This window comes from Manis pentadactyla, chromosome 12 (assembly GCF_030020395.1).
Source record: "Manis pentadactyla isolate mManPen7 chromosome 12, mManPen7.hap1, whole genome shotgun sequence".
NCBI classification, from domain to species: domain Eukaryota; kingdom Metazoa; phylum Chordata; class Mammalia; order Pholidota; family Manidae; genus Manis; species Manis pentadactyla.
This window is the reverse complement of record NC_080030.1, coordinates 102,923,755-102,944,376: the sequence shown is the minus strand read 5'-3', so window position 1 is coordinate 102,944,376 and position 20,622 is coordinate 102,923,755.

Genomic DNA, 20,622 nt, shown 5'->3' with positions numbered 1-20,622 from the left:
GGCGGCAGCGCCAGCATCTGAGGCACCCACTCAGGCAGGGGACGCCGCAGCCCGACCCAAGGTCTGGCTTCTCCCACTCCCCCACACTCAGGTGAGGCGCTGTGCCAGGCGGTGGAGGACCTGGCTTCCCCAGGCACTGCCCAAGGGAGTCAAGTGGAACGACCCAGAAGCGCAGGGATGACGCTGAGAGGATCCCGCTCCCTTGCCCCCTCTGAGGCTGTTGGAAAGCGCAGTGATTCTCGAAGGCCCATCCCCTCCACGTGATGGAGCAACCAGCTGCATTCCTTCAAGAAGTCATGCCAGTTTGGCAGCGAGCCACCGCCTACTTGCTGTTCCTCCTGCCCAGCCTCCTCTCCCTTTCCCCCCACTGGGGACACCCCCCTGAGAGACGCCACCATGGGAACCGCTGCCTCAGGCCCTGTTTTCTGGAGAATCCTGGCTAGGAATAACTATTTTTAGTGTCTTCTCCAAGACAGATACTCCACAGACTGAAACCACATTCTATGTGCTGCTTTTCCTGAGTATATAGCATGAAAGGACTACACCACTGCCCAAGGATTATATTTCAGTGGATGAACAGTCTCAATTTGTACTCACAATAAAATAAAATTAATGTTGCTCTATTCCGCATTCTTTCATAATTCTCAGATATGCATCCCACTCCACTAAGTTTATCTAAGTGTACTTGAAAGTCTTTACCTTCTGGTTAGTTTACTTAACCAAACATCTTTTCATACACTTTAATTTGAAGATGTATTGTTTAAGCTCAAAATATTTCCACATTTTAAAAATAACTTTGATGGGAGTATACCCCAAACTAATATGTAAACTGTATTTCAATTAAAAATAAAAATTACATTACATTACATTAAAAAATAAAACTAAGGAAACCTTAATGGCACATTGTTACGACAAAATATATTCTTAAAAATTTCTCTCCATAAGTTAAAGCTTTAAAAGGGAGGAAGACTGTCTTAAAATTGCAGAGTATGAGCACATAAGAGAAGAGAGTCCTTAATATATTACCAATTCCTCTTCTATCTAAAATGGATACCTAAGACACATTTTTTCGAGGATAAAATATAAAAAGAAAGGATAGTTGTTAAAATACTGTTACATCACCTCTAATTACTGAGAGGACCGGTCACACCGTCACAAGAAGAGAACTGGTACATTGGCAGGGAAGACTGAAAGGACCTCAGATTACAAATACTTAACAGAAGTATTTAGGAGGTTTTGTTTCTATTGATTCTGCTGAAGCTCCAGGTATGTTTACTAAGTAAACTCAATGACAGTGATAGATCATTGAATATGAATTACATTTTCTTTAAGGATCCAGAGAGACTAAGTACTACAGGGGGTTACTGCAGATATTCGATTTGCACTTGAGGACAGGATGTTCAAGTAATGGAAGCTTATCATAGGTCATTACAACCAGAGTGAACGAAGAATTCACAACGGTACAGGCCCCCAAAGAAGGAAAATATTAAGCTCCCCTGCTTTTTTAAAAAAATCTCTACTGGAATTTTTTAAAGGTGTTATTTCTGAGACACAGCAGAAAGTCAAAGAATGCTTTCACTAAGTTGATTCCAAAGCAACAAAAGGAAACACATCCTTCAGAGAATATCAGTTAAAATCTCAGCACAGATTTGGTGATGTCTTACCAATAACAAATAACCGACCTCAGTGAACTTCGGTTAGGCTGAGCGGATAGGTGTGTACTGCTTTAGGGAGGGAGCTACATACCCGCCTTGCTTTCCTCTGTGGGAAGTTGAGTGGATTACGGGATATGCTCTCATTTTCAGTTTTGACACCCTGGCCTTTTAGAAAGTCACCGAATCCCTGAGAACATGAATTTCCTTTCCACCAATTTAGCATTCATTTATATGAGACAGTTGTAGGAGAAATGTATAAAACTCCTCTCAATGTGACAGCCACTCCTTCGCTTGAAGCAAGCAAAACTACCCAAGCCCACACATCTTATTCTTATTTTATTTATAAAGTGTATTATGTTAAAAATGTGTGTGAAAAAGTAGGGAGAAAAAAGCAACTTTGAAATCAGTGGTGTATTTGCTTCAGTAAAGAAAACAATTCTATCTTTAGGTGCTAATGATTAAGAGGGAAAGGAATAAAGAAGGGAGGAACTGGGTGGGGTGGTTGTCTTGGCCAGAATAAGAATAGAAATAGTCTGAGATTGAAGCTTAGAAACGTGTAACTACTGCTGATTGGAAGTTCGGCATCGTAGGGAGACAGGGGAGAAAAAGAGGGAGAAGGAATAGTTTATTTTCTATTTTTATCTGCAATAGGCAACATCAAGCAGTAGCCTTCCCGGGGACTGTGCTGTGACTAGCCTCCTAGGCTGTGAGCTCCCGGAGAACAAGGTCTGGGTCTTCTTTATACCTTCATTCCCAGCCCATCATGCAGTATGTGGCGTACAGAAGGTGTGCAGTAGATGTTTATTGAATGACTAAATGACCATGTGGCTATTTAGGAAGAGGGAAGCACAGGGAAGCGAGTGGGACGCTGCCTGCCAGTGGCTGCCACACGCAGGGGAGCAAAGACACGGGCGCAGCCGCCAAGAGCCCTCGTCTTTCAGCTACTGTCTTCGCCTGGCAAGTTAACGCATTCCTAACGGAAGTCTCCTTATGCAAAGAAGTTGAAGTTGTATTTTATAATATTTCAATCACCGCTGCAACCTAATGTTCTTTTTTGAAATATCACATTATCTTCTGACATAGCGCTGTCAGAGAACAGGGCACCCATTCCTCCCCACGGCTTCACTCCGCTTTCCCGGCTCACTCTACGGGCAGCTCAGTCCTACTCCGGCAACAGAGACGTGCATACTCAGAGTCACGTTTACTTTATTTACTTGCGCAGCCCACAGATTCATTGCACCCATTTGATTGTGGAATGGCTTGGGAATGCATGCTGGTCACATTTCATGTTTATAATTAAGAAAAATATTGAACTTGAATCTCAAGCTGTAGAAATAACTCTTTCTCATCTACCACAAAATGTATTCCGTGGCTGTTTGTTTGGGATGTCTTTATGTCCCCAAATACCAATTCAGAACAGAATACAAGGTATGTCGTTACTTAAAGCACAACTACATTTTAAATACAGTGTTTAAATGACCTTGTGAATTTGTTTTCTCTAAGTGACATCCACATTAAGCGTATTGTTTAACACACCAGCATGCGATTCCCTGGATGCAAAAGCGCTGCTGGCCACTCCTTGTGATGGCGCCCCACGGCAAGGGTGCCTGTCCCAGAAGCACACCCCAGTCAGCACACACAGGGGTGTCCAGACTCGAGTCCCCTTTGTAGCTGACTCCAAGCTAGCTGACACCTTGGTCTGACGCACGATCCTGTTTTCGGCTCCATCTCTCCACGTAGGCAAACGCTGCCACAAACAAAGCCCTTTTATTTCTACCCACACCAGAATGCTTGGACCCATATATCACCCTAGGGGACACTTTTCATCTGGTCTGTCCCCACCACGCAGAAAGAATTTGTATAATATTTTAATCTACAGTGGAGTATACCATATGAATAATGCACTATGACATGCATTAATAGATTGTTTAACTATACACTTTCTTAGCATGACAAACTATCAACCAAACAGATATATGAAACTTTTCCTTTCAATGCTCATCTTTTGCCAGCTTATTCAACAAAATGTCATAGTCATAAAATATACACACACACATACTTGTGACCACGCCCGTCTTTATTTACTATTGTTTAAGGATTAGCAGACCTCAACCCAAGCTATGAGCTCCCTGTTTACCTCCTTTGGTCAGATTCCCACTCTCAAGCCTCATTTCCCTTTGAAATTCTCTTTTGCTTCATTTCTACCATCCCTGGCTCATGGTTCTACTGATACCTACATAACCCCTCAAAGATACACTGACTCCCCCTACGAAGATGTGCAGGCGCCAAGTCGCCAATGCTGGTAAAGCTTATTATGAAATCAGGCCTACAGGAGCTTCATTCTAGTAATGGACAATTGTTTATTGCTAGTGAACTCTCAGTCATCAGCAACAAAATTAAGAGGAGAAAACTCCATGGAAGAAACCCTTCTCATAGGAAACTACCTCTTCTGTATAAAATGAATCCACCTCCCACAGGAAGGGCCCGTGCTGAGTGAGCCGCTGCCAGACGCGTGCATGCACCTTGACGGTACTGTGGGTCCCGGGGCTTTCGCTTCTGTTGTACGACGCAGCCTTGGGCCCCTTGAGAATTTTTTTTTAAAATGAACCTACCTCCTGCCTTCAGTCTTCAACCTTCCGAAGTGTAGATGACCAATATGCTTAAACCCTGAGGGTCCTTGAAAGACGCTAATCTAATGATAGTCTCTCCGAGCATCACTGTCAGTGATTACATTGCCTACCAGGTCCTGCTGTTTTTTGTTAACGAAATGTCAATTTCACCAATTCAATAAAATAGATATAACATTATCCCAGGATGTACCTGATGAATTCTACCTTGTTCTACATTGAATAAAATATCTTCTTGACCCTAGAGTCAATTATTTCATAAATGAATGCCTGTGATTTCATTGAGCAAAACCTAGCAAATTCCACTGCTAAGAGCTTTAAATTTATGTGCCATTAAATGATCAGGCCATGAAATTAAATCAGAAGGTCTCTTTCCAGATTGGACCTCCATACCACAGGCCCCAAAATCTCTCTCAAGATAAAAATAGTAAACCTTCTTCATTATAGGAGAAAAAAGAAAACTTGATTGGTAAGTGACTTAAATAGCAACACTTATGTTTAGCAAGAGGGTTGAATGTCCCAGTCTCAAAAGTAATTATCCTAAAAGTAATGGTGAATGAAATTGAGTTTAAAATTCAATCTTCAAGTTGAAGAGTATTATCAGTTCTAAATCTGAGATAAAAAGAAAAACGAAACTTGCTAGTTTTCACATCATGTCCTTGGTATGATTCCAGCCTGTGTGCGTGCTTCTCCCTCTGGCTGGAATGCACCTCTCTCCTTTACCACCTGGCAAGGCTCTTTGAAGATCCCTTTCCAATGCTGCCTTTCTGATGAAGTCTTTCCAAATGATGGTGGAACACTGATGGCGAGCCTGCTATACCTTATGGGCTTCCTGATGGGAGTGGGATACTGTAGGAGATATCCACCTCTACCTATAAAATATTATTGCGAAAAAAGTAGAGCCTCCATCAAATCAAGCTCCTCAATCCAGCAATCAGTTTATAGGAAGCATACGAATAAAAGAGCCAGTTAAATGACATCCCAAAGAAGCAATTAGCCAAATCCAGAACAGGGATGTTCTGCAGAACAGATTAGTGAGTTTTGTTTTTTTCTTAAGTTAGAGAGACTATTAGGAATCAAATTTACTGAGAAGACATAATAACCAAATGCAGTGGGTGGTCTTGTTTTTATCCTGATTCTAACAGAACAATTCAAAAAAGATGTTTTTTCATCAACTGCACAAATCTAAGCAGGGACATGGTGTCCGATGATATTAAGGAATGACAGGTGTTATAATGATATGGTGTTTTATGTAAAAGCTGTTCTTTTCAGCTAGAGAGTCATGCTAAGAAATGACATGGGATGTGCTTTAAAATACTTAAGAAAAACAAAAACAATAAACAAGGAGTGGATGGTTGGTGAAATAAGATGGGTGAAATAAAGGAAATCATTGAAACTGATGACAGGTACACGAGGATTCATTAAGCGACATTCTCCACTTTTGTGCATCTATGAAAATTTACATAATAAAAAGTTTAAAAATGAATATCTACAGTGGGGTATAAAGCCACAGAACTCTGAGTACACAATGCTGAATAGGAGCCCCGTGCGAGTTTACATTCTCAAGCAGGAAATGCATTATTAAGCAAATTTTTTCCCCAAGTAATTAATACATTACAATTTGTTAGTGCTCCAGGAGAAAAGCACAGTGTCACGAGACTGTGTGGCTGCGACTGCGCCTGCCTCCTGCAGGCCCCCTGCATGCTTCCCAGGACTCAGCTCACACAGCACACCTGCTCTGAGTTACCCTGTCCCTTCCAGGACATTCAGTCACGCTCTCCTTTGTCCCTTAACTCATACACTGCACACAGTTTTATTCATAATACCTATTATAATTTGCTGCTCATATTTGGTTATGGGTCCCCAATGCATGCCCACCTGCGAGTTTATTAGGCCCTTACTGACAAGGATGCTGTGTGATCCAGTATTCAGTTAGCTCTGGGCCCCTGGAGACACTGCCCGATCCCAGCATAGCAAACTTCTCACCTAATCATTTGGGTACCCACCGGTAATCACTGCCCAGATACCTATTAAAGCCAGTTTTTAAAAATAGAAGTTCACTGAGGGTACAGACCTCTGACCGACCCTCCACCTCCACTAGAGCCAGTACATTGGGTCACATGCCAGGACCCAAATGGACAGCAGTGCTGCGACGTGGCCTCTGACACCTCCACCCGCTGACTCCACTGATCATGTCCCCTCACTGCTGTGCACCCAGGGTCGGGTGGGAGTTCTTTCTCTGTCCCTCGAAAAACCTGTCATTGGTGGTAGAAAAACCTAGATTCAGAGTAGAAAGAAGCCAAAACTCCTCCGCCAAGTATCCTCCTTGCATGTGCAGAGCAGTTCCTGCACCTTACAGAACCCATCCTACCTAATACGTGACCAGCAAAGGACCCAGCCAGCACTCAGGATGGTGGCAACCAGCAAAAGCAATTTTTTATTTTGATCTTTTGGTACACCCTACATGTAAACAATAGGCACATAGGCTTTGCAGAGAAGAAAAGGCCAGTGAGGGAAACAAGGATTCTGACCTAAATGCCTTATAAGAAAGCATGTTCCAGTCTCAGTAAAAACAAACAAAAATGTTCAACTGGGTTGTAGAATAGGAGGTGTTTAGTAATTTCATCTGAGCTAAACATAAAACATGATTAATCCTGCTGAAATAAAAATCTGCTGCAGGCAGAATTTTACTCAGAAATACTTCATGACATAAAGGACATGATTAAGAGGGCAAAGAATTGCTGTGGCAGGCAGGCCCCCCACTTCATGCAACCTAAGATCAGGAATAATGCAAGGATACCTATCTACTCTCTCACCACATCTATTCAACATTGTACTGGAAGTTTTAAAGAGAGAGACACTAAAGATAATAAGAAACAGAAAAACTATGTTATCCAGATTGGAAAGGAAGAAATAAAACTGTCTTTGTCCATGTACAATATGGTGATTTGTAAAGGAAATCCTATGGAATCTACAAGGAAGAGACTAGAACTTACTAAGAAGTGAGTTTAGTAATTTACAAGAATAAATGTCAATACATATAAGTCAATCATACTTTTGTACACTAGCAATGAATTAGAAATTTAAAATTAAAAAACAGCAGTACCACTTGAAATAGTATCAGAGAAAATGAAATGCTTAGGGAAAAATTGGACAAAAGGTGTGGAAGACCTGCACAGTGAAAATTTCAAAGCATTGCTGAAAACAGTGAGGAAGTCCTGCATAAATAAATAGTGTACTGGGTTCATAGATCAGAATCCTCAATCCTGTTAAGATGCCATTTACCACAAATTAGCCTATACGTTAAAGGCAATCCCGTTAAAAGGTGGGAGATAAAGTTCACCCATCGGTTCCAACAAAATGTATTTTGTTTACTCATATGCAAGAAGTAACATTTCGACATTTTTAAAACATCTGGATTAAAAGGCAAGTGAACTGATTTCTTTCCCAATTTTACGTCTGAAATGTACAAAGCTGGGCAAGTCATTTAATGTCTCTGAACTTTGACTTATTTAATGAAGGGATTGACCATTTTGATTGTAATTTTTATTATAAATACATTTATTTTATTAGAAATATTTTTATAAATATAGAAAAAGTATAAACTAGTAAATCTTTTTTATTGGTTCTAAGCTTATTTGTAATCTTTTCCATACCCATTTTTACTCGACTCCAACCTTTTGTAAACCTAGACTAACAAAATTTTAAATGGTTAAAATAAATTGTATTTGAGAAGGAGGAGCATGTGTAGATGTGAGACAGAGACAGAAAGTTCATGCCTGAAATAATACATATGTGTTCAAGATATAGCAAATATCCTTCTTTGCAAAAGAAACCTAGGTTTCATTTTGTTTGAGTTCTGTTTTTACACTGCTAACCCCTAAAGGAGAAGGAATACAACTTCAGAATGATTCCACACAGCACCTGTCCTGGTCTCGCAGGCATTTTGGCAGTTAAGAAGCATTGTGTCCATTAGCATTGTTTCTTCCCCAAAGAATTACTCTTCCTTCACTTCCACACTACTACTTACTTACTTCCCAAAAGGCATAGTTTTCCATGCTGTGGCACTCAATCAATGCTAGTGGAATGGGACCGAATATTAGCCAAGTGAAAACAAAGCACAATTAACAGTTTCTGCTTCCAAACGTCCTCCTCCTAGTTCAGGACTTCTTTGGTGCCTCTGTCCATCATGCCAGTGAAGTCTGCCCTTTCTCTGGTTGTCAGCCTGGAAACCTCCTGCAGCCTAGCCACCTGCTTCCTGAGAATTAACAAGCTCACACCTCCCACACCAGATGGCTCTCTTCTGCCCTTGCTTGGCAAGAATTCACAAACATATTACCACATGTCCAGCCTGGGACATGGATGAATGCATCCAAGAGCCAAGGCTCTGAATGGGCATCAGCCGAAGACATCCAAATAGCCTCACTGAACTTGGAAGACCTGTATTTCTACAACATTTTATGTTCTCTTTTCATTCACGCTACGTTTTTTGTTGGGGTTTTTTTGCCAAAGAACAAGTATTTGTTCTAGAAGCTTCATGATCCCTCACAAATTTCCTGAAGTCCTCTCAACAAGGCTTCTCAGAGAACTGAAAAGATTTCTTGAAGTTTCATATTTGACCTCACAATTTTGTGTGACCTGATTATCAATTCCCACACCACCAGGACAGTGAGATGAAGAGTGGAATGCTCCTTCAGGGCTGCTGGAACTCTAGGTTTGGAGGGGAAAGAATGTGGGGGAGGTGGACTTTATAAGGTACTTAGAACCGAAACTGGCAGAGCACTTGTACGAGCGATAAAGGCAAACTTCCCCAGTCACATTTCAGAGATGGCTGTCATTTCTCTCCTTCTTTTGATTTAAATTTTAAAAAGTGAACACAGCTGTCAAGATGTGAGTATAAACACTATAGAGTCGGAATTGAAGGAACTTGACTTTCTCTTGGTTCATCTGCTATGGAGCAGTTAGGGGGCTGAATGAAACAAACCTCACGTCTATCTCAGTCCCTCCTATTGCATTTTAAAAACTTATGTATGAAAATGAGCAGGAAGTGGAACATAGCAGCCTTGAAAAGAACAGAAACAAGAATTTAATTTGGTCCCTCTTTAATAGCCACCTTCCTTCACTGAAAAATCAGAGATATGTCCGAGTCATTTAGCTCAGTTGCTAAGATCCAGAGCCTCAAATATACGTGAGGAGTAGTGACTCCTTAAGGTATGCCAGGTAAACGCCAGTGTGGTCTTGGGTCATGACATTTATGATACGGCAGAGCCTGAGCTAATAACTGCAGAGTAAATCAGTAATTTGCTTAGCATTTTTTGCAGAAACCTTAACTAACAATATTTTAAAACTGTCAAATCACCCCCTTTCTCAGTGAAGTTCCTTGGGGTGTTTAAGTTGGTTGGACGGTTGGTTAGAGTGGAAGTCAAGAGTTGGTTTGGATGATCCTTGACTGTTTCTCAACATTACCAGGGCCACTGTACGTAATTCCAACTACAATGTATTTATTTACATATCCTCCAACCTCACAAGGATCCTCTGCCCACTTGGAAAAGGAAATAAGAAAACCAAGAAACATGATGTCCTTGAATAATGTCCACTCCTACACTTCCCTTAAAGTCGCAGCCATGGTAAAAGCTTTAAGATGAATCAGTATCACAGCTGGCAGAGGGAGGGAATCTTGCATATCCATCAGTTCCTTAAATATTTTCCTTTAATCCGAGGAGATCCTTTCACTGACGGCAGTCTACGCTGAGCCACCCGGAGGGTTGAAGCAAAGACACAGGGAAGGCTCCTGACATCTGTAGCTGCTCCGCCCCCGCCCCCCGTGCCTGTGGTCGGTCCCCCTTATCCCTCACCCGCACTCGTCAAGCATAACGCTCCTCCTGCGAACCAAAGGTCCTCAGGCCAAAACCCAAAAGCTTGAAGAAAAAGAAAGTAATGAATATAAACATCACTCTTCAATCACTTTACTGGCTTCTAAAAGCATTGGTGCATTCATTTTTATTACTTTCCTAAAGACACTTTCCCTAAATTGCTCTCAAGAAGTAGCTGAGGGAAGAAGTTAGGGAGGAAGAGAAGGAGAAAGCGAGGTAAGTAAGGGACTGAGGCTGAAGGCTGGTGATCCGAGTCAGCGATGCGTGTGGCCGCTTACCCTGTGTCCTTTCAGAGAGGCTCCCTCGACCTCCATGATTTCCTTCCTCCACCAGCTTTCTAAGGTTTAAAATGCCATTATTAGACTTACATGAGTTTGAATTAAAATGCTGGCTCCTATTAAAGTACAGACACAAACCCTGAGAAACCTTAAATAAATGATTTATGTGATGCAATCATAAGAATAGATTTTCATAGCAGTAATGGAGGAAGAACATGAGAAATCTGAAGATTTTTAAAAAACAAGAGGAAGGAAACAGAAAAATTACTGCTTAGCATGGTACTAATAAACTGTTACCACCTGAGTTTGAGTTCAGCATTAGGTCTTAAGTAAGAAGAAACAGAATTGCAGGTTTTTTGCTTACATGGACTTTTCCTTCTCCATAGTAGCAGTGAAATGTGCAGATCTAACATCACAGTGCCTGCTTTGAAGCCAGACTCTGCTACAAGAAGCCATAACTTTGCTCATATCACGTAACTCTTCCCAGTCACAATGTCCTCATCTGTAGAATGGGTATAACCATGCTTAGGCATGTGAAGATCAGTGGCATAGTATACATAAAATGCTTAACTCTGTGCCTGCTATGTTAAAAAGCTCTAAAACATGTTTCTCATCATCATGATCATCATTATTATTATATGAGAATACCATGAAGAAATGTAGAAATTGTGTAAGAAAATTAGGTAGTAAAAAGGTTATTTTTTAAAGAAAATATTCCCATTTGATAATATTTCCTATAATTAACTTAAATGACAAATTGTGGTTTGCTTATCTTGAATAATAGTAGCCATTTATTGAGCAACTACCACGTGTAGAGCACTGGATTATTTATTATGTGCATTTACATTTAATCAAAGACACTTCTCTGTACAAAGTTTCAGTTACACGAGTTGAACAACACAGGGCCAAGAGTTAACAGTATTGCATTGTGTACTCAAAAATTTGATTAGAAGGTAAACCTTATGTCAAGTGTTCTTACAACAACAAAAAATAGATTTTTTAAAAATAAAGGGGTCAGAAGGTAACTTTCAGTGATGATGGAAAAGTTTATGGCCTTGATTTTAGTAATATTTTCATGAATGTAGACTTATCTCCAAACTTATCAAGGAGCATACATTAAATGTGTACAATGATACCTCAGCAAAGCAGTTTTAGAAAAACAAAACAGTATCCTGAAGAAAAGCCAATTTTTTAAATAAGCAAATTAAAATTTTAGATTCCTTCTAACACAGCAATTTACTATCTAGAAATTATCCTAAGAAGAAAAATCAGACACATGCACAGAAATACATGTCCAATGTTCATAGCAGTGTTACCTACAATTGTCAAAACAGTGAAGAGAAAACCTGGCTGCCCAATAATGTAGAACGGGGTAAATATAGAATGTTCACCCTTCTGATGAAATATGATTAAGTTATTTCAAAAAAAAATATTTAATGCCATGGGAAATTACTCAAAATATGTAAGCATTTTTCAAAATGTTGTTTATAGTATTATTTCACCTGTATAAATATTGATACAAAGTATTTAGCACAGAGCCTAAATCAAAAAGTACTTGTTAAACATACATAATCCGTAGAACAAAGACAGAAAGGATGTTTAATATTACCAATGGTTACATAGGGGTGGAGGGATCACAAGTGATCTTTGATTTCTTTATATTTCTGTGTTTTTCCAAATTTTATATAACAAACAAATATTACATTTCTAAAAAACAGACATTCTGACCATCTCAGTTAGTCAACAATTCAAAGAAGCTCAGCAGAGGGGAAGTATTTATAGGAGAAAGAATGAAAAATCCTACAAAGCAGGTGAGGGAGGGCTTTAAAGACTGAGGACAGGAAGTGGAATCTGGACAAATTCCCATCACAGGACAATGGGGAGCTGCAGGTGTTAGTATATGCGACGTGCATGAACCAGGAAGTAGGTGTTAAAGATTCCCACCCACCTGCACATTCACCAATGTCAGAAACATCAACGGCTACTACAACTGCTCACAGTATATGGCCATTCTCCATCAAGTTGTTCAATGATCCCTCTGCAGCATCCCATGAGACCAGATCATTCTAGAGTTTGGTACCCAAAGGAACTTCTTCTCTGAAGAAGCAGTATAAATGAAAGCTATGAACCATGGTCATGAAAGGGTGTGGGCTTTGGGTCGGAGCACCCCATGCTAAGCATCCCTCTGCCACTTTACTACCTCAGTGATCTTAGCCAAGCTACTTACCTTTTTAGTCCATTTGTCTTCTTATGGAAAATGGCTGTTATAGCAATAACTACCTCATAGGCTTTACTGAGGACTTTAAATGAGATATTACATGTATAATAGAAATCGCTCATTAATATCACCTATTTTTATAACTATTATGAAATAAAGAAGCTTATATGACACCCAATCTTTCCCCATTTGCCTTAGCTTCTAGGAACTCCTGAACAAAATTTAATCTTCAGTTATAGTAACTAAATTAGCCCTTATGAATAGACTATTATCTTAACTTTGCTTTTATAAAATTTTACTTTTTCATTTCTATGTTCAGACAGTAGCATATATTCAGCATTTTTCACTCAAATTACTTTCTGATGGAAGTAACTCCACTTAAAAAAAATCATCCCATTCCATTTCTCTTTCTAGCTACCAGCCTACCTCATGTCCTTCACACTCCAACTTCTCCTAAGGGTCTTTTATCCTCACTCCCTTCTCTCCTTCCCCCTCAAAGCTCTGTGGTCTGATTTTGCTTCTTGGTTGCCCAATGGTGCCACAGCCCTTTCTTCTCTGTCTTCTTTACTATCTCACTCTCCCTTAGTTGGCCACTTAATATTGGTATCTTCAGGTGCTAGACTTAGTCCCTCTTCTCTTTGCAGTCTAAGCATTATACATTTATTGACCTCTCTGGTGATTTCATCTGGCCCAGTTTATAATCCATCTGATGATTCCCAAATTAGCTACAGCTCTGGGACTATATATTCAGCTGCCTACCAGATTTCTCCATGTACACATCTCAAAGGCAATTTATGTTCAGTTTTCTCAAACCAAAATCATAGTTTTCCCCATACTTTTTTGAATGGCTTCATAAACCAACAAAAACAAAAAAACAAAACAAAGGAGCCTCACTCTTCCAACCCCACATGCAATCTATTAATCTGTCATATAATTTACTTCTCTCTCCTCCCTGAAACCAACTTAGTTCAAACTGTCACCTCCTATCTGGACTCATGTCTGGACTTGTAACCAGTCTCCCTAGATCCACCTTCCCATCTCAAAGACCATTCTCCATGTATCTATCAGAGTATACTATTTAAATTATAACTGGCTTTCTGCTGTTTTAAACCCATGGTTCTTTGACTAAGGTGCAAAGGTGGATCCTGGCCAGTGACCCTGAATGACCTCTCCCTGCTTGTGGCCTCACTCTCAGGTCACACCGCTCTCCCTGTTCCCTTCTGCCTCACCCCGCTGGTTTCCTCTCGGTTGCCTGAACCTAACACCAAGTTCTCTCTCACTTCAAAGCTTTTGAATATGCCGCTCTTTCTACCTAGAATGCTGTTCCATCTCCCTCTCTCATTTTAATATTTAATTCTTAACCTATTCTGATTTCATATGAAATTACTTCCTCAGGGAATTCTTCCCTGCCTCCAAAACCTTGGGTCAGAGCTTTCACTACATGCTCTTTGAGAGACAAGTTGTATTTCCTTCCTAGCCCATTTTGTGTTTGCAATTACATTACTATGAGATCATTTGAATCCAATAATCATTGAATTATGAGATCACTTGTCCACTACTACATTGTAAACCTTATGAAGGTAAAGACCAGTTCTATTTTGCTCAGCAGTATTAACTCAGACCCTGAGTATCCAATACATATTAATTAAATGAATGCACAGCATATTTTGTTCATCCCTTCTTTCCGTTCCCACCTTCTCTGTCAAGCCAGATGTGCATCATCACTTTCCCAGGCTACTGCAATTGCCCCTTAACTGGAATCCCTACCTCCCAGGTTCGTCTCCTTTTAGCACACCTTACAGCTCACTGCCAGATTAATCTCCCAGAAGGACAGCTCTGATCATTTCATTCCCAGTCCAAAAACCTTGACTGGTTTCCCATTACACACAAAATAAAATCCAAATTCCTTTGGGCTTCCAGCCAACCTTTCCAATCTTACTTCCCTATGCTCTGGTTACACTGAGTTGCATGCAATTTCATATACAGACACGTGTGTGTGTGTGTGTGTGTGTGTGTGTGTGTGTGTATGTTTTGCCACACACTGGATCTTTTACAGTTTCCCCCACCTAGAATATTTTAATAATACCTCCAGTATCTCAACATATACAAAGTTTTATGACCTTCCAAATTTAGCCTACATCTAAAGCTCCAAGAAGCTCTCTTTGATGTCTTCTAACTAGAAATAATTTCTCTTGCTTCTGAACCCTTCTCCGTCCTTTCTTGTACCTCTAGAATGAGGGGTGCCATATTCCACCATTCATTATAGCTATTTATCATGTGCAAGCTCCACTAGACTGTAAGCTCACTGGAGACAGGACTAGAACACCCAATCAGTACCTTGTACCTTAGGGGAGCTACACAAATATCCATCAAATTTTTGGCTCAGACAAGTATGATTTATTTTAGTAAGATGCTCCTTAAGGATTATTTCATGATTAGAAAGAGAGAAAATCCATCTACTTTGCCTCTCTTGCAGTTTCCAACTGGTGAACTGTAGAGCCCTGGACTTGTTATTTGAACACTGGGTCATTCTAACTCCACATTTATCTCAATGTTAAAAAAATCAACATTTCTGGGTGTCATTTTTCTGATTGTGCCCTAAGAATAAGATGTGTCACTTCTCTGCTTCACAAGTGTGAGTGAATGTTAGTTATCTACAGTATGTTCCAAGTAGTCTAAGGACAGTACTTGAAGAACTATGTAGAACGGAAAGACTTCCTAAAGAGAAGCAGAGTAAGCGAGAGAAAAATGAGAAAATCTGTGTACAGGTTGAATTGCAAGTTTTAAAAGATGGCCAAGATATTTATCCAGTAATGTGTCTGTAATTTCAATGCATTTGATACAAAAAAATCACAAAATCATTACTGAATGTTACACTGTAGACAGACAGCATTCTCTTAACAATATAGCAAAAGTTCATGAATGGAAAGCTAAGTGTCATTTGTGTTGGCGGAGATGCTAAAACAAAGTACGGACAATTCCTATTTAAAGCAAACATTTCAAGAACAGACCAGATTACTCAGTTCTGATTTTCAACTACAAGGAGGAACAGTGGGCGCCTTCAGTTTTCCTTTGGGGAAGGGCATTCCTCAGAGGGCCCCCATCATTCCTTATTTGCACAGGATTCTGTTTTATCTTTGGCCTGAACTCTTAGATGTCACTGATTTCACAACAACTTACTATGATCACATTGTGAGTAATTGGCAATATCTTGATTTATTTAGTGTAAACTGAACAGTGAACCTAGCACATCATAAAGTGTCTAGAATTATGTCATCCATCTCCTTGGGGCAAAAATCAATAACAATGACATGATAAAGCTATTTTACTCTCAGGACCCTACAAAGGAGATATTTAACTTAACTCCAACAATTGTATTATGGAAAGTATTCATGAATCATTTACTATTTATATAGTAAGTTTCTCTAAAGTGTTTTCATGACACTATTATTCTCAGAGCTATTAAAAGCAAGTTCTATTAGAGAGAGGTTTCATTGCAAGGCTAGCACTGGAACCTAGGTTGCTGGTCTCAGGCAGTATTCTATGCCACACTTCATTCATTCCTTTTTCAAGTAGCTAATAAATAATTACCATGTGTCATGCAGTGCTTTGACGCTGGGAATATATAGCTTTGGAGTCCAAGTGTTCTGCCTCTGAAAATGAGCCTAATTCTTACTAAATGCATGACCATGGGCAAGATCCATAACCTCTCAGAAACTTTGTTTCACAAAAGATGAAGATAATATCTAGCAGAATAGTTTATTTTGAAGAGGCTAGTGTATTGTAGATGCTCAATAAATGTAAAGGAGGAAGAGAAGAAAGAGAAGCAGGAGTACTAGCAGAAGAAACTAGAACTAAATGCAACAGTGACTATGTGATTGTTTCTGGCCTCAACTCCTTCACTATAGCCAACAGTCAACTTCATTCTCTTCCCTGTCTCCCCAACTCTAAAACACAACCATAACAGAAGTCCACATCTGCACTGATAAAACCAACTGTTTACCCTGAATTGGCGCAGAGCAAGTAATCATCAATCCAACCCTTCCTAAAAATGTTTCCTGTGTGGCTTCTCCTGGGCCTCCTTCCGTCCCTGTCCTTCTCTGCTCCCGGTTTTGTTCCCTTCCACTCCTCTTTATCTTCTTTGCTGTCTGCTCATTGTTCTCCTGTCTCCTAATTACAGCTTTTCCTGAAAGTTCTAGCCTGTGGATTTATTCCTTCTTTCTTTATGTTCTCTTTCCCCATGATCTCACCCACTCTTGCATCCTCAGCACTTCAGACCTCGGCATCCTTAGCCCAGCATCCCTGCTGTGCTCCAAATCTCCACTCTGAACTCCCTGCTTGGCATCTGACCTCAGGCACCCCGCACTGGTCCATGACCATGCAGGATAGCTCTCATCTGCCCACCAGATCCCACTCCAGCCTGCTGTGTGCCCCGGGAGGCTGGCCTAAACGGATGACATTATCAGAACTCTGGCTTCCAGGGGTGCGCGGCCAGTGGGGAGCTCTAGCAAGGAATCAGAAGGACAGAGGGGAGGAAGGTCAGGACACTTCCCCTAGGCTGTTGTGGACAGGCTGCCTCTTTCTACTACAGGTTTTCTGCTCCACACAGTTCTGTCCTGGGCTCTGATAACGCCTCTGTCCCACACTGCTTTAGACCCCGGGGCAGCGGTGGTTCTGCTCTAATAATTCCCGAAGAGCTCCCTATCTATCCCTTGTGCTTTCCCCCACTGGTCTCTCCTTTGAAAATAGTCCCTTTATTAAGCTGTCCTCAAATTACTCACATTGAATGTGCCATTTATTTCCCATCTGGACCCAAAGTACTACTCCTTAGATCTTCACTTTACTTTCCAATCCCCTCTTCATAATCCAGGCATTAGAGTATAGTAATAATTTCACAACTCATCTCCGCATTTAATTCTGTCTGCCTAATTTCTGCCAGACCACATTTCTTAAACCATCACATCAAACCTACCCTTCTTTTCCTCAAACTCTTTCAGGAGCTCCACATTACTGATTAGTACAGTTTGGGTACTTCACCTAATATTTAAGTCTGCAGTAAGTTCACCCTGACCTTCTGTCTTCATTCTCCCACCACTTCTCCAAGGATACCTGAGAATCCAGATGTATTCAGCTATTCACTATTCCAAAATATAGACTACTTTCCCCTGTCACAGCTTTACTCTTCTTTCTCCAATCCCTTTACATCCCACCAAATGAAATCCTACCCACCCAAATCCATATTGGGTGGAAGATACGGAAATAACCAAATGCCCAATGATGGATGAATGGATGAAGACAATGTGGCACACACAATGGAATATTATTCTGCCAAGAAAGAAATCTTGCCATTTGCAACAACATGGATGTATATAGAGAGTATTATGTTAAGTGAAATAAGCCAATGCAAGAAAGGCAAATACCATATGATTTCATTTATACGTGGAATCTAAAAACAAAATAAAATAAGCAAACAAAACAGCAATAGACTTACAGACACTAAGAAGTGATAGCTGGTTACCATGGGGGAGGAGATGGGGTAGATGGGTGAAATAGGAAGGGGATAAAGGGGCACAAAATCTCAATCATAATGTAAATTGATCACAGGAATGAAAGCACAGCACAGAGAACATAGTCAACAATTCTGTAACATCTTTCTATGTTGACAGTAACTACACCAGTTGGGGTGAGCATTTACTAATGCAAACAGCTATTGAATTACTGTGTTGTATACTTGAAACCAAATAATATTGCATATAACTACATTTCAATTAAAATGAAAAAAAAGAAAATCTGTTCCACTACTTCATGGGCCTCTTTGAACACTTGAGTTACTCTTGAAAGTGGGGGTACTTCCTCATGACTAGAGGAAGCCTTCAGTTAACACTTCAGTGTTTTTGTTTGTTTGATTTTTATGCAAGCTGGTGAGAATCTTGAACGAAGAACCCCCCAGTAGTTCCTGCCGAGTCTGCATGAATGAGGAGTCCAAGGATCCAGACGATGTGAATTCAAGGAGCAATGGCTGTTTGGTCTAGTCCTGGAGGATGCCCACAATGCAACGGTCTAGGACCAGCACCAAATTAAAAATTGCATGGCTCTTGTCCTCTAGGAAACAAAGACCTAGTTTGGTTTTCCTTTAGAAACAGAATCCTCAAGCGGATCAGCTTTCATTTACTTTCTCAGTTTTACATGAAAACAATACAAAGCTTCCCTTTGCACGGTGGACACCCTGTATGACCTAATGGAATGTCAAGAGCAGTGACTCCCCAGAGAGGATTTTATTTCAATTGAATGACCTTTAGTGACTTCCTGGCTGCCTGAGGGCCAGACCTAAAGCAGCCAAAGATCCTGTTTGTGTCTAGTTTCTGAAAACAGCTTACCTGAACCCTCAGTTCTGATCTAGCAGAGAGAGCAATCATCCTTATCCATCAAGTTACACTGTCACCAAAAGCAGAGTTCAATTTCACTTGAAAAGTTCAAAAAGCCTAAAGAGAAAAAGAAAGAAAACCTGTGTCGATAATCACAACATACATAAAGAAAAAATAGAGGAAATATTTCTTTTAAAAAACTAATTATTCAGAGTAACAAAAAAATGAATAGAGAAACTTTATTTCTCAATACTTCATGAAAAGAGAATAAAGACATAAAATAGTGTCTACTGTACACAAGACAAGAATAGATTAATCAAAGGGAGAGAAAGCGGTGAAACAACACTCAGCGCACTGCCTGAAAAGTGCCAACCAAAGCAGGGGGGACAGACGTTTGTTGACATTTCTAGCTGGCATGTGAGTCTTTCTAAATCCCCCTTCTCATATGTATTTTTCATCAAATCCTTGTGATCAAGAACCAATGCTAAAACATGCTTGAAAACAACAAAGGAGAAAATATTTAATGACCAGAAGCTAATAACTGCATGAAGGATAAGGGGTTTGGGCAAAGCAAAACATCCCATAGTAATCTCTTAATGGTATAAGTTAATCTTCTTCATCATTTTATCGGAACAAAGGAAACATTGAAACATAAGCGTCAGCTATTGATCTTTCATCCAAAAGAGCTGATCTCTCTGTAATTGCTTCAAGAACAGCTTGATTCAAAGAAAAACAGAAATAGGAATATAATATCACTAACAACAAGAATCAAAGTGTCTTATTTGTTAGGCAGAGAGAATCACAAACATTTGAAAGCCTCCTCTAAATATGAAAAATCAGTAGTGTAGTCTGCTTCTTATGTTCTTTCCTTGGGTGTGACAGTGGTCAGCAGCCATGCTATGGAAATCATAAGCCAGATGAATTTGCTAGTCTAGGCTAAAGCTTCAGCCTCTGCCATCAGTCATCATTTTGCAAGTGTTAATAGGGTGTATAGGTTGAATTGTAGCTCCCAATAAAACCCATATGCCGAGGTCCTAACCCCCAGCACCTTATAATGTGACCTTATTTGGAAATAGGGCCATTGCAGATATAGTTAGTTAACATGAGACATTACTGGAATAGGGTGGGTCCCTAATCCTTAAGACTGGTATTCTTATAAAAAAAGGAAATTTGGACACAAACATGCACACAGGGAGAATACTGTGTGAAAATAAGACTTATGCTGTCATAAGCCATGGCAACTACCAGAAACTGGGAGAGGCCAGAGAGAGGTGCTAATCCTCCCTTGGAGCCTTCAGAGGGGAGGGTGGTTCTGCCGACACCTTGATCTTGGACTTCTACCCTCCAGAACTGTGAGACTAAATAAACTTCTTTTGTTCATACCCATCAATTTGTGATGCTAGAAACTAATACAGTGGGGTCATAATTCATCAATTAGATTAATAAATAAATCTAGTTTTGTTTACTGCCAGTCTCATTCTCATGGTAGGAAAGACATGACAAGTGGTCAAGTTCATTGTAAGGATAATTAACCTGTATATCAAAACTTGAAGAATTGTTCAATGACCAAGCCACTCAAGATGAAACTAAATTGTTGGAATAGAAT